Below are 18,370 nucleotides of genomic sequence, written 5' to 3' on the forward strand. Positions count from 1 at the left end.
GTCCTGGCCTCCTCAAGCAGAAGACTCCTTTAAACAACTCAAGTCTGCCTTTTCTTCGGCTCCCGTGCTCTCCAGACCTGACCCTTCCAAACCCTTCCTATTGGAGGTTGATGCCTCCTCAGTAGGAGCTGGAGCTGTTCTTCTACAAAAAAATCCTTCCGGGCATGCTGTCACTTGTGGTTTTTTCTCTAGGACCTTCTCTCCAGCGGAGAGGAACTACTCCATCGGGGATCGAGAACTTCTAGCCATTAAATTAGCACTTGAGGAATGGAGGCATCTGCTGGAGGGATCAAGATTTCCTGTTATTATCTACACCGACCACAAGAACCTCTCCTACCTCCAGTCGGCCCAACGGCTGAATCCTCGCCAGGCCCGGTGGTCTCTGTTCTTTGCCCGATTTAATTTTGAGATTCACTTTCGTCCTGCCGATAAGAACATTAGAGCCGATGCTCTCTCTCGTTCCTCGGATGCCTCAGAAGTTGATCTCCCTCCGCAACACATCATTCCACCTGACTGCCTGATCTCCACTTCTCCTGCCTCCATCAGACAGACTCCTCCAGGAAAGACCTTTGTTTCTCCACGCCAACGCCTCGGAATCCTCAAATGGGGTCACTCCTCCCATCTCGCAGGTCATGCGGGCATCAAGAAATCTGTGCAACTCATCTCCCGCTTCTATTGGTGGCCAACTCTGGAGACGGATGTTGGGGACTTTGTGCGAGCCTGCACTATCTGTGCCCGGGATAAGACTCCTCGCCAGAAGCCCGCTGGTTTTCTTCATCCTCTGCCTGTCCCCGAACAGCCTTGGTCTCTGATTGGTATGGATTTTATTACTGATTTACCCCCTTCCCGTGGCAACACCGTTATTTGGGTGGTCGTTGATCGATTCTCCAAAATGGCACATTTCATTCCTCTTCCTGGTCTTCCTTCTGCGCCTCAGTTGGCTAAACAATTTTTTGTACACATTTTTCGTCTTCACGGGTTGCCTACGCAGATTGTCTCGGATAGAGGGGTCCAATTCGTGTCTAAATTCTGGAGAGCTCTCTGTAAACAACTCAAGATTAAATTAAATTTTTCCTCTGCATATCATCCCCAGTCCAATGGACAAGTAGAAAGAATTAACCAGATCCTGGGTGATTATTTGCGACATTTTGTTTCCTCCCGCCAGGATGACTGGGCAGATCTCCTTCCATGGGCCGAATTCTCGTATAACTTCAGGGTCTCTGAATCTTCCTCCAAATCCCCATTTTTCGTGGTGTACGGCCGTCACCCTCTTCCCCCCCTCCCTACCCCCTTGCCCTCTGGTCTGCCCGCTGTGGATGAAATTTCTCGTGACCTTTCCATTATATGGAGAGAGACCCAAAATTCTCTCTTACAGGCTTCTTCACGCATGAAGAGGTTCGCGGATAAGAAAAGAAGAGCTCCCCCCGTTTTTTCCCCTGGAGACAAGGTATGGCTCTCCGCTAAATATGTCCGCTTCCGTGTCCCTAGCTACAAGTTGGGACCACGCTATCTTGGTCCTTTCAAAATTCTGTGTCAAATTAATCCTGTCTCTTATAAACTTCTTCTTCCTCCTTCTCTTCGTATCCCTAATGCCTTTCACGTCTCTCTTCTCAAACCACTCATCCTCAACCGTTTTTCTCCCAAATCTGTTCCTCCCACTCCTGTTTCCGGCTCCTCGGACGTCTTCTCGGTCAAGGAGATTTTGGCTGCCAAAAAGGTCAGAGGAAAAAATTTTTTTTTAGTAGACTGGGAGGGTTGTGGTCCTGAAGAGAGATCCTGGGAACCTGAGGACAACATCCTTGACAAAAGTCTGCTCCTCAGGTTCTCAGGCTCCAAGAAGAGGGGGAGACCCAAGGGGGGGGGTACTGTTACGCCGAGCGCTCCGGGTTCCCGCTCCTCCCCGGAGCGCTCGCTTCACCTCCTCCGCTGCAGCGCCCCGGTCACGTCCTCTGACCCGGGGCGCTGCGATCCTGCTGCTAGCCGGGATGCGATTCGCGATGCGGGTAGCGCCCGCTCGCGATGCGCACCCCGGCTCTCCTACCTGACTCGCTCCCCGTCTGTTCTGTCCCGGCGCGCGCGGCCCCGCTCCCTAGGGCGCGCGCGCGCCGGGTCTCTGCGATTTAAAGGGCCACTGCGCCGCTGATTGGCGCAGTGGTTCCAATTAGAGTTTTCACCTGTGCACTCCCTATATTACCTCACTTCCCTTGCACTCCCTTGCCGGATCTTGTTGCCTTAGTGCCAGTGAAAGCGTTCCTTGTGTGTCCCTTGCCAGTGTTTCCAGACCTTCTGCCGTTGCCCCTGACTACGATCCTTGCTGCCTGCCCCGACCTTCTGCTACGTCCGACCTTGCTTCTGCCTACTCCCTTGTACCGCGCCTATCTTCAGCAGCCAGAGAGGTGAGCCGTTGCTAGTGGATACGACCTGGTCACTACCGCCGCAGCAAGACCATCCCGCTTTGCGGCGGGCTCTGGTGAAAACCAGTAGTGGCTTAGAACCGGTCCACTAGCACGGTCCACGCCAATCCCTCTCTGGCACAGAGGGTCCACTACCTGCCAGCCGGCATCGTGACAAGATGATTGCTGAAGCTGTGGTAGTAACTGCTGTAGCATAACGGTCAGTTGAGACAGCTGTTGGCCTTGTTGCGCTATCTGTTGTGACTGCTGGGCGACCACCGTGGTGAGGTCAGCGACAACTGGCAGAGGAACTTCAGCGGGATCCATGGCCGGATCTACTGTCACGATGCCGGCTGGCAGGTAGTGGATCCTCTGTGCCAGAGAGGGATTGGCGTGGACCGTGCTAGTGGATCGGTTCTAAGTCACTACTGGTTTTCACCAGAGCCCGCCGCAAAGCGGGATGGTCTTGCTGCGGCGGTAGTGACCAGGTCGTATCCACTAGCAACGGCTCAACCTCTCTAGCTGCTGAAGATAGGCGCGGTACAAGGGAGTAGACAGAAGCAAGGTCGGACGTAGCAGAAGGTCGGGGCAGGCAGCAAGGATCGTAGTCAGGGGCAACGGCAGGAGGTCTGGAACACAGGCTAGGAACACACAAGGAAACGCTTTCACTGGCACGATGGCAACAAGATCCGGCGAGGGAGTGCAGGGGAAGTGAGGTGATATAGGGAAGTGCACAGGTGATAACACTAATTGGAACCACTGCGCCAATCAGCGGCGCAGTGGCCCTTTAAATTGCAAAGACCCGGCGCGCGCGCGCCCTAGGGAGCGGGGCCGCGCGCCGGGACAGGACTGATGGAGAGCGAGTCAGGTACGGGAGCCGGGGTGCGCATCGCGAGCGGGCGCTACCCGCATCGCGAATCGCATCCCGGCTGGAGGCGGTATCGCAGCGCCCCGGGTCAGTGGATGTGACCGGAGCGCTGCAGTGAGGAGAGTGTAGCGAGCGCTCCGGGGAGGAGCGGGGACCCGGAGCGCTCGGCGTAACAGTCATACTGAATAACAGTATTATTTCACTAACTCAGCACACTCCCTATGCGTGTTACGGCAAGGCAAAGTGTTCTACACCCCTATTGAGGCTCTCTGTAGCCCAGAAATAGCTGTTTTTAATAATGATTCGCCATGAGTAAATTCGTACCGAACCAAATTTTTTGGGGAAAATTCAGTGAATCGGCCAAATCTAATTTTTCAAAAATTCGCTCATCTCTAGTCGCACTGATTGGATGTGTAGGGCAACAACTGGACACAGTAATGAGGGGCTTTGTTGGCTCAATTTACATATTCATTGTCTGTGACTCCACATCCTAGTGAAGTGGAGTCACAGACAATTGATATGTTAATTGAGGTGGCAGAGCCCCACCCCCTGTGCGCGATTCACTGACTTTAGCAAAGGATCTTCTGGGGGACATATCTCAGTACCTACTGGACATGTTTAAGTAAGTGACCCCTCATTGGACTCCTGTTCACCCACACGATAACCAGTGGACAGGCTGACAGTTTTCCTTTAAGCATTGATTCCAGGCAGGGTAAAACCAAAATCAAGACAGGAAAACCTTTCTGAAAAAGACCTCTGTGGCCATGTAAGGTGAGTCCAGGGCGTGAGGTAAAAATTGTACTATTTCTGTAAAATATCTTCACCTGTATTTTTCTTTTCTGTGATTTGTAATCTAGGGTACCAAAACAACTGGGATAGCTGTTGGTCAAACATTAGAATCAGACTCTTCTGGTGGTGACTTATCTCTCCAAGAAAAAAAGGAGGCTACGGTTAAAATTCAACCATTCTCCTGAAATTACCTGCTGGGAGGCCCATGTACACATCAGGCAGCTAATTTGCCCTGGTGAAATTGGCGGGTTTAACTGAATTTAGGCAATGTGTATTAGAGCCTTAAGAACTGTGTCTCGTCTGCATGACCACCCAGCATATTGCAACTGGAGGAGTAAATGTTTGTTGTCTGTCTGTCTATATGTACTCCTTGTGTGGTGTTCACTGTCTGACCACTTGTCTTCCACACATGTATACCTGGTGATATGGATTTAATCAGTGACCTAGTAAATATCTGACTCCCGGACAAATTCGTTATGAGTGCATGCACAAAAGTACAAAAGTAAATCACACACATACACACATTGTCAGTGTTTACATACTTCTAGCTTTATTAGGCAGTCGTCCGAGTTATGTAGCCATTGCAATTAGTATAAGTTCCCACCCTCAATAGGGAGGTAAGTATAGCTTTGGCATACCATATTAGGTATGCTTTTGTAATGTCCAAGTACAGGACATGGTCCTGCACTACACTTAGGCCCTGTCAGGTTGAGTCCCTCAGTGACCTGGGGGCTCTCCTGCAGTGTCTCCCCTGCTGTTTATAGACTGTCATTTGTTGTCATAGGATTAATGTATAGTTAGTCTACAGGACCTGTGAAGTATCACATGTTATGTTGTCACATGATGTTACCCAAAGAGCAGCAGCTTAACCTATGACCTGCAGCTTGACCAATGGGCCTTAGTCCAGCCACCCACTATATAAAGGGGCGGCCATTACAATTCTTACTTCTTTTTACTACCTGCTACTGAGCACAGCAAACACCAGAGATCTCAGTGCTAGTGACCAGCATCTTGAAGACCACAAAGCTACAGTCATTCCAGTAAGTCAAAAGTCTATGTCTGCTGTCACTACAAATAGTCAAGTCCAGTCTATTGTCAAGCCTGAAGTCAAATCTCTAAAGTATATTACAAGTCTAATTGGTCCCAGCAAGCTGCGAGGTCCTTCTGGGTTCATGGCCACCTCTCTGGGAATCTGGCCTAGCTGTGAAGATAATACCATCTGTCTTAACTCAGTAAAGCCTCCGTTAAGTCATAACTGGTTGTGGACTCTCCTTTCCTTATCTAGCCATTGGAATAGCGGAGATACCGTTCATGTGGTTCCAATACCAAAAACCACTCTGGCGTCACGAACACTAGGGGTTAACAACATCTTGCCCCAGGGTTAATACCATCTGGCCCCACTATCTACACCGCTACACCCTGTGGTCCCACCATACACCGTGGGTCACCACACTTTCTCTGATAGATTTTTGGAGATCTTCAAGGCGTTGGCCAGGACAGGAAAACTTGTTACACAGGGGGGGAGTAAGGGAGCAAGGAGCAGGGTAGCTTGGGGGTTGGGCCTTGTCAAATAGTCTTTCTACAATGCATACACATGCACACACACATATATATGCATGTACATCCATCACATGGGGGGGGGGGGAGGGAGCAAGGAGCAGAGTAGTTTGGGGGATGGGCCTTGTCAAATAGTCTTTCTACAATGCATACACACACACATACACACACACATATATATACATATACATCCATTACACTGGTACCTGACACTGACTTTATAGCCCTTCACTTTAGATTACTGTGAAGAGACAGCTATTTGTCCCAACTTTAACAAGTTTTTGCATGTTCTACTGAATATGCTTTCTTGTACAGTGAAGAATAAGCAACAACTAATCTTCTACTTTTCTTCCCTAACATCTGCAGGGAAACCCCCAGATATACAAATTAGATACTTGGCCATTCCTGACAAAAGTGATGGGATTGTCCCACATTTATGTAATGTATATGGGCCCATAATAGGTTTATTGCTATCCCACAAAGTGATAGCATATCTCTAGGATATGACATTACTTTATAATTCGTGGGTGTCTGTTGGGGTTTCCCACTAATACTGACAATCACACGGCTGGCATTATGCTTGTGGCTGGTCTCTATTGGCTTGGTTTGCCTCCTGACAGACATAGTCACTGGTTCACCTGCAGTTACTACCATCTGGCCTAGACAAACCCTTCTCTTGCTATTAATGCTTCATCCTCCAGGGCTGTTTCTGCTCTGTCCCTAAGGGTGAATGCACATCCTTTCTCTTCCCCTTATAGTAGCAGGGTGCAACCTGTCCCCTACAGCACTTCCTATTTAAGGCTGCCCACTCTATGGTGCCTGATCTCCTAACTCTGCTTCTGTCAGAAACCTGTGAACTGTATTGATCCACCTGGACTGCCGACTAAGAACCTGTACCAACTACGACAATCCTTTTGCCTTTTCATGACTATGCTAATATGCCATCTGCCAATGACCCACGCCAGGATGGACCAAGGACTGTCTTTGCTTGATTCCTCAGTGCCAGCAGCTACTCACACCGGGACCACACTTGGTGAGCGACCTGGTACCCCCTAGTAGCTAAGTCCAGCTTTCACATCCTGAATTGAGATAACTGTAGAGGAAAGAGAAAAGACGGAGTAAAATCACTACAATGTAGGGGGAGGGTAGGGGGAAGAATCACCGCTCACCCGACATAGTTGTGTAGCCCATACACAACAATGGTGATCGTGTAGAAAATAATCCGGATCTGCAGCGTTCCTGATATGAGACAATGGTGAACAAGGCGGACTTCTGGTTCAGGAATTCATCGGTGCTGACCGGGAGAAGGACATCAGACAGGTAGGATACCTTGACAGAGGATTTTATTGTGGATAATGCAACGCGTTTCACCACGCATGCGTGGTGAAACGCGTTGCATTATGCACAATAAAATCCTCTGTCAACGTATCCTACCTGTCTGATGTCCTGCTCCCGGTCAGCGCCGATGAATTCCTGAACCAGAAGCCCGCCTTGTTCACCAATGAATTGAGATAACGGATGAAAACCTAGAGGGTACTTAGATTCCACTTCTGAGTGTGGCCCAAAGTCAAACCAGTTGGATAACATTGGGGGTCCACACCGCTTCGTCTGTTACAGCTTGCTTAGGCTGGGTTCCCATATGTCCGTCATCTGGCATAAGTGAACTCAGCCTAGATCTTAATACAACTGATGCCATGATACCATAACTGATGACAACGTGCATCAGTTGTATGGCATCCGGCGTCTATTGTTTCTGGATGCCGGACAGGGGAACGCAGCAAGCTGCGTTCCCCTGTCCGGTGCCATCTGGCGAGTCCAACCATTCGGCATCAAAATTGAGTTTCTGGATGATTGTGAACTGTTCCTTTCAAATGAATGGGAACAGTTCTAGCATCAGTTTCCCTTCGGCGTGTCCGGACGCTGGACATATATGAACCCAGCCTTAGCACTGTTTCCCTTTAAGGGTACGTTTACATGTACGCAGGTTTGGTGCACAGGATTTAATGCACAGGATTTTCTGCTGCAGATTTCAATGTAAACTAAATGACTGAGCGCAGCTTCTAATCTGCAGTTACAATTCCTGCGCATCAAATCTGCACAGGATCCTGTATGTGTGAACGTACCCTAAAAGTGTTCCCTGCACAGTAGTGGTGTAATGCAGTCTAGCATGACCTCATTCACTTATATAGAGCTGTCCTGCCCCCCCCCCCCCACACACACACACACCTACAATACCAGACTCCTTCTCGTTTGTTCTTTTAAAATATTAATTATCCAGTCTTTGTATGGAAATACACATTTTTCTTCTAAAAACATAAAGCCATCATAAAGGAGGATTCCGGCATTAATAAATTCCCATACTAGAATTGCAATAATTTCTCTGCCAGGCTGGACATTAATAACTGCAAGGTTTGTGCACATTTCCATTTTTATATTGGCACATAATTCCTACAAGTGACTTATTACTGCTGACAAAGAGGAAATCTAGAAACTTTTGAACAGTGATATTATAAATTTATTAGCGGATTCTAATCGAAATGCATGGGACAGGAACATTAATAAATGAAGTGACGTAAAGGTAGGTGGCTTTCTACTGTCTTCTGGTGACATAAAGATGCGCTCTAACAAATGAACTACAAGTACTGAAATGAATTATTGAGATAAGACATCCATCACATTAGAGGCACTTCCTAGACCTGTTTCAAGCCGCTTGTTAGTTATTATATTCTGCTTTTCAAATTGGTAGAAATTAGACTATTACATTATAGCCCAAGATTAAACTTTGGGAACAGGATAAGTATTTGGTCAGGGGGGGGGGTCTGACCACTGGGGCCCCCACAGATCACAAGAACAAGAGCCTTTCTACTCATTTTTCTATCCATAACTCTGTGGTACTGACATAAAATTATTATAATGGTTGTATGGACAATAATTGTACCATTTCTTTTTGTAACTTTACATTCTTAATTTATTTTTTATTTTTTATATAATATGTTGTATCTTATAACTCATTGTGACTTAAAGGGGTTATCCAGGAAAACACTTTTATATATCAACTGGCTCCAGAAAGTTAAACAGATTTGTAAATTACTTCTATTAAAAAATCTTAATCCTTTTCAGTACTTATGAGCTGCTGAAGTTGAGTTGTTCTTTTCTGTCTAAGTGCTCTGATGACACTTGTCTCGGGAACTGCCCAGTTTAGAAGCAAATCCCCATAGGAAACCTCTTCTACTCTGTGCAGTTCCTGAGACAAGCAGAGATGTCAGCAGAGAGCACTGTTGCCAGACAGAAAACAACAACTCAACTTCAGCAGCTGATAATTATTAAAAGGATTAAGATTTTTTAATAGAAGTCATTTACAAATCTGTTTAACTTTCTGGAGCCAGTTGATATATATATATACAGTAACCCCCCGACCTACGATGGCCCCGACATATGATAAAATCGACATACGATGGCCTCTCAGAGGCCATCGCATACCGATGTCAGCATCGACATACAATGCTTTTATATGACGGGGCCATCGCATTAACTGCTGTCCGACAGCGCAAAATGCTTAAGCTGTTGTCGGATAGCAGTTTAAGCATCCCGGGCAGGTTCGCTTACCTATTCCCGCTGCACCGGGTCCACTTTGCGATCCTCCGGCGTCTTCTGCATCTTCTCCGGGGTCCGGGCCTCGCTTTCCGGCGTCGTTATTACGTCACTACGCACGCCGCGCCGGCGCAGCAGCGTAATAACGTCACCTGAAAGCGAGGCCCGGACCCTGCAGAAGATGCGCAAGACACCGGAGGATCGCGAAGAAGACACCGGAGCAGCGGGACAGCATCGGGAGCCCCTGGAGCGGCGGGGACAGGTGAGTACAGCTTCCTATACTTTACATTGCACGGATCCCTCAACATACGATGGATTCGACAAACGATGGGTCGTTTGGAACGAATTACCATCGTATGTTGAGGGACCACTGTATATATATATATATATATATATATATATATATATATATATATATAAAGTTTTTTCCTGGAATACCCCTTTAACAATGATTGGCCTTTTGTTCCTCAAGAGATTGACAAAGCAGCATGTGCACTTACCCACTGCTCCATTCACTTACAATTGTAGAAGACAGCTGAGTATAGTCCCACAGAGAGTGAACAGAGCGACAAACCAACACGTGTGCTGCTCCATTCACTTAGGTTGAAAAGAGACCTTTTTCTTGTGATCTTTTTCACTGATACTTATCTTACAGGTTGCCCAAGATTAGAATAAATGATTTGCTTTCTTTAGGATAAGTGCCCTTCCTGTCCATGGTCTGGTATTGCAACTCATTTGAGCTAAGCTGCAATAACAGACACCATGGAAAAAAAGAGGTACTATTACTGAAAAATGCTAAATCTGTACAACCATGCAAATGTGGTGACCCAGTATGGAATACCATATCCTGCCCATCCTGTCAGGCAGATGTTGCCCTCAGTGTCCGTCTACTGAGGACTCAATATATTATATTGTTATGTCATTGTAGTTATTCTAGAATTTTCTATGTTACTGTTTCTTTAAGTCTGTAAGCAGAAAAGGTGCAGAGGGAATTAGGTGACCTGTCTGCCCCAATGGGAATCCTCCAAATTGCCCTGTATATAGTGTAGGGGGAAGGAGCTGCAAAAAGTTTGCGAAAACACCTATGCGCAAAAATGTTGTGACATGATGATACTTTGTGTCTAGTTCGCTAAGTGGGTGCAAAATCAGTGTGGTGTTGTGCAAAAGGGTGTGGCATCATGGGTTCGCTAAATGTATTACAATTTATGCCTGCAAGAAGGCGTAAAGTGTAGCTAAAATCAACACCAGCTGGGAGTTGGAGTAGATTTCAATGAGGCCACACGCAGCCTAATATGCAAGGAGCTGGGCCGCCGCCGCTGCATGGTATTGTGATGTCCCAGTACGGGATGTGGCTCCGTACTGTCCTTTAGCCCTGTCAGACAAAGTCCCTGCATGTACTCAGGGTCCCCCTGCAGAGTTATCCCCCAATGTATATAAGTTGTACAGAAACCATCCAGAGTAGGAGCAAATCCCCATAGCAAACCTATCCTGCTCTGGACAGTGCCTGACATGGACAGAGGTGTCAGCAGAGAACACTATGGACAGACAGAAAAGAAATTCAAAAAGAAAAGAACTTCCTCTGGAGCATACAGCAGCTGATAAGTACTGGAAGGATTAAGATTTTTAAATAGAAGTAATTTACAAATCTGTTTAACTTTCTGGCACCAGTTGATTTAAAATAATAATAATAATAATAATAATAATGTTTTCCACCGGAGTACCCCTTTAACAAGTTACTGACTATAAAATCCAACCTCCAAAAAAGAGCTGCTACTGTATTTGCTTTGATCATTAGATAAGATTTTTTTTCAGGAGAAAACTCTTATAATCAAGGTTGTTTTTAATTCGGGCCTCAGGGGCTTTGTTGGTCAAATGTATTCCATACTTACCATGCAGTGGCGGCGGCCCAGCTCCTTGTATATTAGGCTGTCTGTGGCCTCATTGAAATCTACGCCAACTCCCAGCTGGTGTTGATTTTAGCTACACTTCTTGCAGGCATAAATTGTAATACATTTAGCGAACCCGTGATGCCACACCCTTTTGCACAACACCACACTGATTTTGCACCCACTTAGCGAACGAGACACAAAGTGTCATAATGTCACAACATTTTTGCGGATAGGTATTTTTGCAACTTTTTGTCAAATCCACCAGGGACGGGATGATAAATCCCCCCCCCCCCCCCCCCCCAATGCATTTTTATTTTTTATTTTAACTGTTTCCCTGGCTCACTATCCTTGTGGGCAACTAATGGGAAAAAAATTAAATAAGCGCACACCGTTGTTCTTATTGGAAGAACTGCTGGTACAAGGTTTTGTTTGCTGACTTTGAAAGTCAATAAAAATCCCATAAAATATTCATAAAATAATACAATAGAGTGTAACAAATACAGTTTAACATATTGTAGAGCAGCGATTTTTCTGGTATATTATATTATGGTACCTGACAGATTATGAAGGCTTTCACACAACAGCAAGATGTCTCATTCATATTAATAGGCTGCAGGCAATTCCCAGACACGGCCAAGTTCTACAGACAATAAATTGATAAAATAGTCATGTGACAAATCCTTCTCACTCTGGAGTATAGCTATAGAACAATCATATTAGCAGAGGTTATTGCTTAAAGGGGTACGCCAGCCATAGACATCTTTTCCCCTATCCAAAGGAACACCCCTTGTTTACCGTGCTGCACCCACATTCTATGCCGGGCTGCTGCTCCATTCTCGGAAACCACTGTGTTTCCTGGACTAGAGACATGACGGTTTTCGAGACTGGAGCAGCAGCCCTGCATAGAATGCAGGTGCCGTATGGAGATCGCGGGGGGGGGGGGGCAGCCACTAGGACCCCCCGCGATCTTATAGGGATAGGGGATAAAATATCTATGACCGGAATACCCCTTTAACACCTGACTTAGGGCCTATACACATTGGAGAAAAGTCATCTAAACCTACTGATCAGTCCATTGTCTAATGTGTAAGGAGGCCTCCTGACTCTCCTTCTAACAGATGATGTGTGCGGAAGAGGTGCAGTGTCCCACTATAGCGTCCTGTAACACTAGACCACTGGTTGTCAGATATCGGCTGTGTTGTTATTGTCTATGACTAACATTACATTTCTTTATGCTATACATAAGTAAGTAATATTACTTCCTCTGTCATCTCCATGTACATTACTGAATGGAGTACACATTGCTGCAGTTTTTATGTTGATATTGGTCACATGGTTTTCGCAGGTGAAACGCAGTAAAAAGCCTTTCACATTTGGTGGAATTTAAAAACTATACCACACATGTTACATTCCCATGGGACACATTAGCTAGATGAGAGCCCAAAATACTAAAATAATGTTACCAAGTGGCCTCAGCTTTTGGGTCTTGGTATACTAGTCACAAAATTAAGATCTTGGTATATATACTATGAAGATCCAGTGATGTCTAAGAGGAAAACTCAATTTTATCATGTAACATTGTATGAAGATGAAAAAAATAAAATAAAGTACAATTCAAGATTCAAGATACCATCCCTGCAGCAGATGTATAGTGAATCACCACCCTGGAGAATTTCGGCATCTTCTTGCTATGGGACTGGTGACTCTCTTGAGTAGAGATATGAACTCCAGTGTGGTTACTGTGTGCATCCAAAAAAAGTCAATGTTGTAACAGCAGGAGGATGAAAAACAAAAGTAAGGAGACTGTAATGAGTTAACTAGTGGACTATGTAAGAAGCCCTTGGGACTGATAGGTGTCCTCCATGTAAACAGATATGTCTGTGTTGACACTGTGAACTGTGAATCTGTCTATACCATGCCCAGAGCTGCAGACATAGGCAGATAGCTGAAATGTAGGTAAAACAAATTATACCTGTTCCTTACCTTAAAGGGATATTCTGGGATATTTTTCTATTTATTTGACTATGCTACAGGGGCTGTAAAATTTATGTAGTTCATAATATAGTGTCTGTACCTGTGTTTTATGGTGGTCTTGCAATTCTTCTGTGATTTTTGGTTTTATCTTTAACAGCATGCAAAATGACTGTTGTCTCAAGTTTTCCCAGGTTGCAGTGCGGCCTGAGACATTGCATCACTAGTCAGGTGTTCAGAGGGAGCTTGTCTTTGCTGCAATGGGTGGAGCGACCGCTGGGTGGGAGGAAGATCATTCTGCAAGAATTGTAGTTTTACAACAGCTGGAGTGTAACACTCACGTTTCTGAAGACAGGAACTCCGGTGTATGTGGATCCGCTGGACCTGTGTGGCAGATGACTCGGACCGTGCCAGGGAGCGGAGTCTAAGGTGCCGCTGGTCTTCACCAGAGCCCGCCGCAAAGCAGCATGGACTTGCAGCTGCAGGCGACACCCAGGTCGCTACCCCCGGCACGGCTCGACCACACAGGCGGCTGAGGAGATGCGAAGCACAGAAGGGATGAGACAACTCGTAGTCAGGATAGCTGTAGGTCAGGGCAGGCGGCACAGTAGCGTAGTTGAGACGTAGCAGAAGTTCAGTAGGCAGAGAAGCAAGGTCAAGGTCACAAGAGCAGGAGATCTGGTACACGGCAAGGCAATACTATGGAACGCTTTCACTAGGCACAAGGCAACAAAGATCCGGCAGAGAACTGAGGAGGGTGGAGGAATTTATCAACAAGACACAGGTGGTTACACTAATGAGTGTACTGGCCCTTTAAATCTTAAAGCTACAGCGCGCGCATGCCCTAAGGGACGGGGACACGCGCGGCGGAAGCAGAGGCAGGGGAAACACCCAGAGAGTGACGGACTGGGGCTCGCATGTGGGTGCGTCCTGCAATGCGAGTCCCAGCTCCATCGGCAGCAGAAGGTAAGGGGACCATGCGCTCACAGCCAGCGTGTGAGGCCGGAGCTCATAGCGTAAGATGGAGGTACCCTGGTCAGAAAACACTGGTCTATCTCATGGAAGGGATCACAGGTGTGTTTCAATGGGTGGGGCAGCTGATGTGTGGGGGGAAGAAAAGTGACCTCACACTTACAAACAAGGAATCATGGGATTTTGAGGGAACGAACTCCAACAGAAAATAGCCAGTTCACAAAAAAATCTCACAACATAGCCATTTAGCCCCAAGACAAGAACGGATCCATCCTAAGCATGTCCATTACTGTCTGGCAGCTACATACTACAATCACTCCTGAACCCCTCTTGGCTTCCAAAACTGAGCTTTGCATGTCAATCAGTGAAGGAAGGCAGTGGTGGGGGAGAGAGGAAGCATGTATTCTGCAGCTCAGTAACATCTCCTTGACACTTGACTCTGAGCATAATTAAAATGGTTGTGGTGGCCCAGTACGGGAGGTGTTACCCCGTACCATTGCGGCCCTGTCCAGCAGCCTCCCTTCAGTGTCCCCTGGACTCCTTTGTACTTGTTTCCCCCCTGTACATATGTTCTGCATTGTAATGTATTATAAAATGTCTTGTTGCTTTAAGAGTTGTACCATGTGATATGTCATGTGCTTGTTACCCAGGAGGTATCAGTGACCAGGTGACTCAAGGGTGACCTATAGGAGCCCTGCTAGTCTCCCCATATAAGCCCTGGGTGGAGCTAGCTCGCTCTCTTTGGAGATAAGTCATTGCTGAGGTCAGTCGTGCCTAATGTGTGTCCAGAGTGTTGGAGGCCTCAAAGTCAATTCCTGCAACCACCATCACCACCAGTCATAGCTTTGTCAGTCTTCAGTGAAGTCAAGTCAGTCCCTGCCATCTGTCAAGTAAGCGTGGCCTGCATTACATTGTCCAGTCCTACTAAAAGTCCCAGCAAGCCCTTAAGGTCTCTGAGTCACTGGTCACCTCTGTGGGCCCTGCCTGAACTGTATAGACTTAACCATCTGTCTACCCTCAATAAAGCTACCGTTGTCTGTAACTTGGCGTCGGAGTCATTATTGCCCCCCTGCCTAGCCCAGGATCCAGCAGTATACCTTCGGGTAGTATCGAGGATTAACCACGCCCTGGCATCACAAATACAAGGGGTTAATGCCTTCTACCCCTAGAGTAACAACATCTGCCCTCATCACACCCCGTTACCACATGGTTATCCAGGATTAGAAACAGGGCTAATTTCTTCAAAAAACAGCACCACTTCTGTCTATAAGTTGGGTGTGGTACTGCAGCTTAGTTTAAAGTGAATGGAGCTAAGTTGTAATATCACAGACACACTGAGGACAGGGGTGGTGATGTTTTCAGAAGAAATTAGCTCTGTTTTTTTTTTCTGGATAACTTCTTTATGAGCTGATGGATTACCAAAGTGCAGTAATCTTAGCATGTACAATCTCTGTTAAGCTCTGGCACCATTCATTTCAGTGGCCTGAACTGAGTAACCTAGTGACTCTGTTTGCCCATTGAAATCAATGGGGTCCACCGCTCTCATTAAAAGTACAAGTCGGCTTCCTGTTTTCAGCGGGATGTCAATAGATACGACTACCTGGAGCGCTAATGCAGTGTAAACAAGCTAGCCTTATACAGACAATAATACATTCCCACCAGCCTGTTAAAGGGGTACTCCAGTGGAAAACATTTTTTTTTATATCAACTCGTGCCAGAAAGTTAGAAAGTTAAACAGATTTGTAAATTACTTGTATTAAAAAATCTGAATCCTTCCAGTACTTATCAGCTGCTGTATGCTCCATAGCAAGTTCTTTTCTTTTTGAATTTCATTTTTGTCTGACCACAGTGCTCTCTGCTGACACCTCTGTCCGTGTTATGAACTGTCTAGATAGCTTTGTTATGAGGATTTGCTCCTTCTCTGGACAGTTCCTGACATGGACAGAGGTGTCAGCAGAGAGCACTATGGTCAGACAGAAAAGAAATTCAAAAAGAAAAGAACTTCATGTGGAGCATACAGAAGCTGATAAGTACTAGAACGATTAAACATTTTTAATAGAAGTCATTTAGAAATCTGTTTTACTTTCTGGCACCAGTCATTTAAAAAATAGTTTTCTTCCGGAGTACCCCTTTAACACTGCACCAAATACTTGGTGGTTGAGACGCTACAGCTGCAGTCCAAAACAAGATTTGAAGTTGTATGCAATCTTGTGGACTACAGCTGCCACTCAATAGTTAAAATCAATCTTGTAGCACTACAACAAGTCTCAGTGTAAGTCTTGGCCTTGGCCTGTGTTCACATGTTCAGGTTTTTAATTGCAATTATTCCACAAATGGAGGACATGCAAAATGGAGACGCTGAGACTTCTTTTTTTTTTTTTTTACTCCATTCCTTAATTTAGTATTAAATATTTGCAATTAAAAACCTGAATGTTTGAACATACCCTTTAAGGCCCTATTACATAAGGATATATCGCCCTGTGTTATAGGGCTAGCAATCATCCCAAGCAGTGTTTTCCAATAGTGAGTTTCCAGCATTTGCAAAACTACAACTCCCAGCATGCCCGGACAGCCTTTGGCTGTCCGGGCCTGCTGGGAGTTGTTGTTTTGCAACAGCTGAAGGCCTCCTGTTTAGGAGACACTGCTTTAAAGTTGCTTTAAAGTTTGGCTGTCCGGGAATGCTGGGAGTTGTAGTTTTGCAACAGCCGGAGGCACACTATTTGGAAAAACACCGATCCAAAGAATGAGCAAATGCTTAAAGGGGTACTCCAGTGAAAACCTTTTTTCTTTTAAATCAACTGGTGGCAGAAAGTTAAACATATTTGTAAATTACTTCTATTAAAAAATCTTAATCTTTCCTGTACTTATTAGCTGCTGAATACTACAGAGGAAATTCTTTTCTTTTTGGAATGCTCTCTGATGACATCACGAGCACAGTGCTCTCTGCTGACGTTATTATAATAATAATAGCGCTTTATTTATTTAGTGGGATTTGAACCCAAGTCCCCAGCACTGCTAACCATTGAGCCACCATGCTTCCCTTAGCATACATCTGCTATGCATGGTTGCTAAAATGGACAGAGATGTCAGCAGAGAGCACTGTGCTCGTGATGTCATCAGTGTTCCAAAAAGAAAGGAATTTCCACTGTAGCATTCAGCAGCTAATAAATACTGGAAGGATTAAGATTTTTTTATTGAAGTAATTTACAAATATGTTTAACTTTCTGCCACCAGTTGATTTAAAAGAAAAAAGGTTTTCACCGGAGTACCCCTTTAATTGTCAGCCAATTGCTTTTTGACTTGTAAAAAAAATCCTGGTTTGTCGGCGCACATAATAGATGTCCGGTGCTCCCCACGTGATGGTTGATCCTTTTTCATTAAGCACTGATGTATAAGATTGGCCTTATTGACTGCAAATGTCGTCCTGTGTAACAAGGCCCTTAGGCTGTGTTCACACTGAGCATTTTTAGGGTGCGTTCCCACACGGCGTATACGCAGCGTATTTCACACTTTACATTTCACAATATTTCAAAATTTACAGCAGCAGCGGGAAATAGGCTGCGTATTCCTTGCTCACTATACACACAGGGCTTTCCGGCGGCAGCCCTATGTGTGCAGTGAGTTTTAGAGGCGGGGCCGTTTGCCGGCGTGACTGGGACGCGCGGCTCCGCCTCCAAAACTCACTACACGCATAGGGCTGCCGCCGGAAAGCCCTGTGTGTATAGTGAGCAAGGAATACGCAGCGTATTTCCCGCTGCTGCCATAAATTTTGCGCAGCGTGAAATACGCTGCGTATACGCCGTGTGGGAACGAACTCTTAACATGCATTTTCTCTTTTGATTGGTGAACATGTCTGTCAATGAGTTCACTATTCAAAACAAAAAAATGCATGTTAAAATGCACAGTATGAACACAGACTTAGGGCCACACACCTAATCGAAAATTAGTTGGCAGCCAAAACTGGTGGATAATTCTACCAGCTTGAGCCAAAGCATGGTAATTTCTCACCACATTGGGGGAGACTTATCAAAACCTGTCCAGAGGAAAAGTTGCTGAGTTGCCCATAGCAACCAATCAGATCGCTTCTTTCCTTTTCAACAAGGCCTCTGTAAAATGAAAGAAGCGATCTGATTGGTTGCTATGGGCAACCCAGCAACTTTTCCTCTGGACAGATTTTGATAAAACTCCCCCATTGGGAAAGATTTATCAAAACCTGTGCAGAGAAAAATGTGCCCAGTTGCCCTTAGTAACCAATCAGATCGCTTCTTTCATTTTGGAAAGGACCCTTCTAAAATGAAAAAAGCAATCTGATTGGTTAAATGGGCAACTCAGCAACTTTT

This window comes from Hyla sarda, chromosome 11 (assembly GCF_029499605.1).
Source record: "Hyla sarda isolate aHylSar1 chromosome 11, aHylSar1.hap1, whole genome shotgun sequence".
Lineage (NCBI taxonomy): Eukaryota > Metazoa > Chordata > Amphibia > Anura > Hylidae > Hyla > Hyla sarda.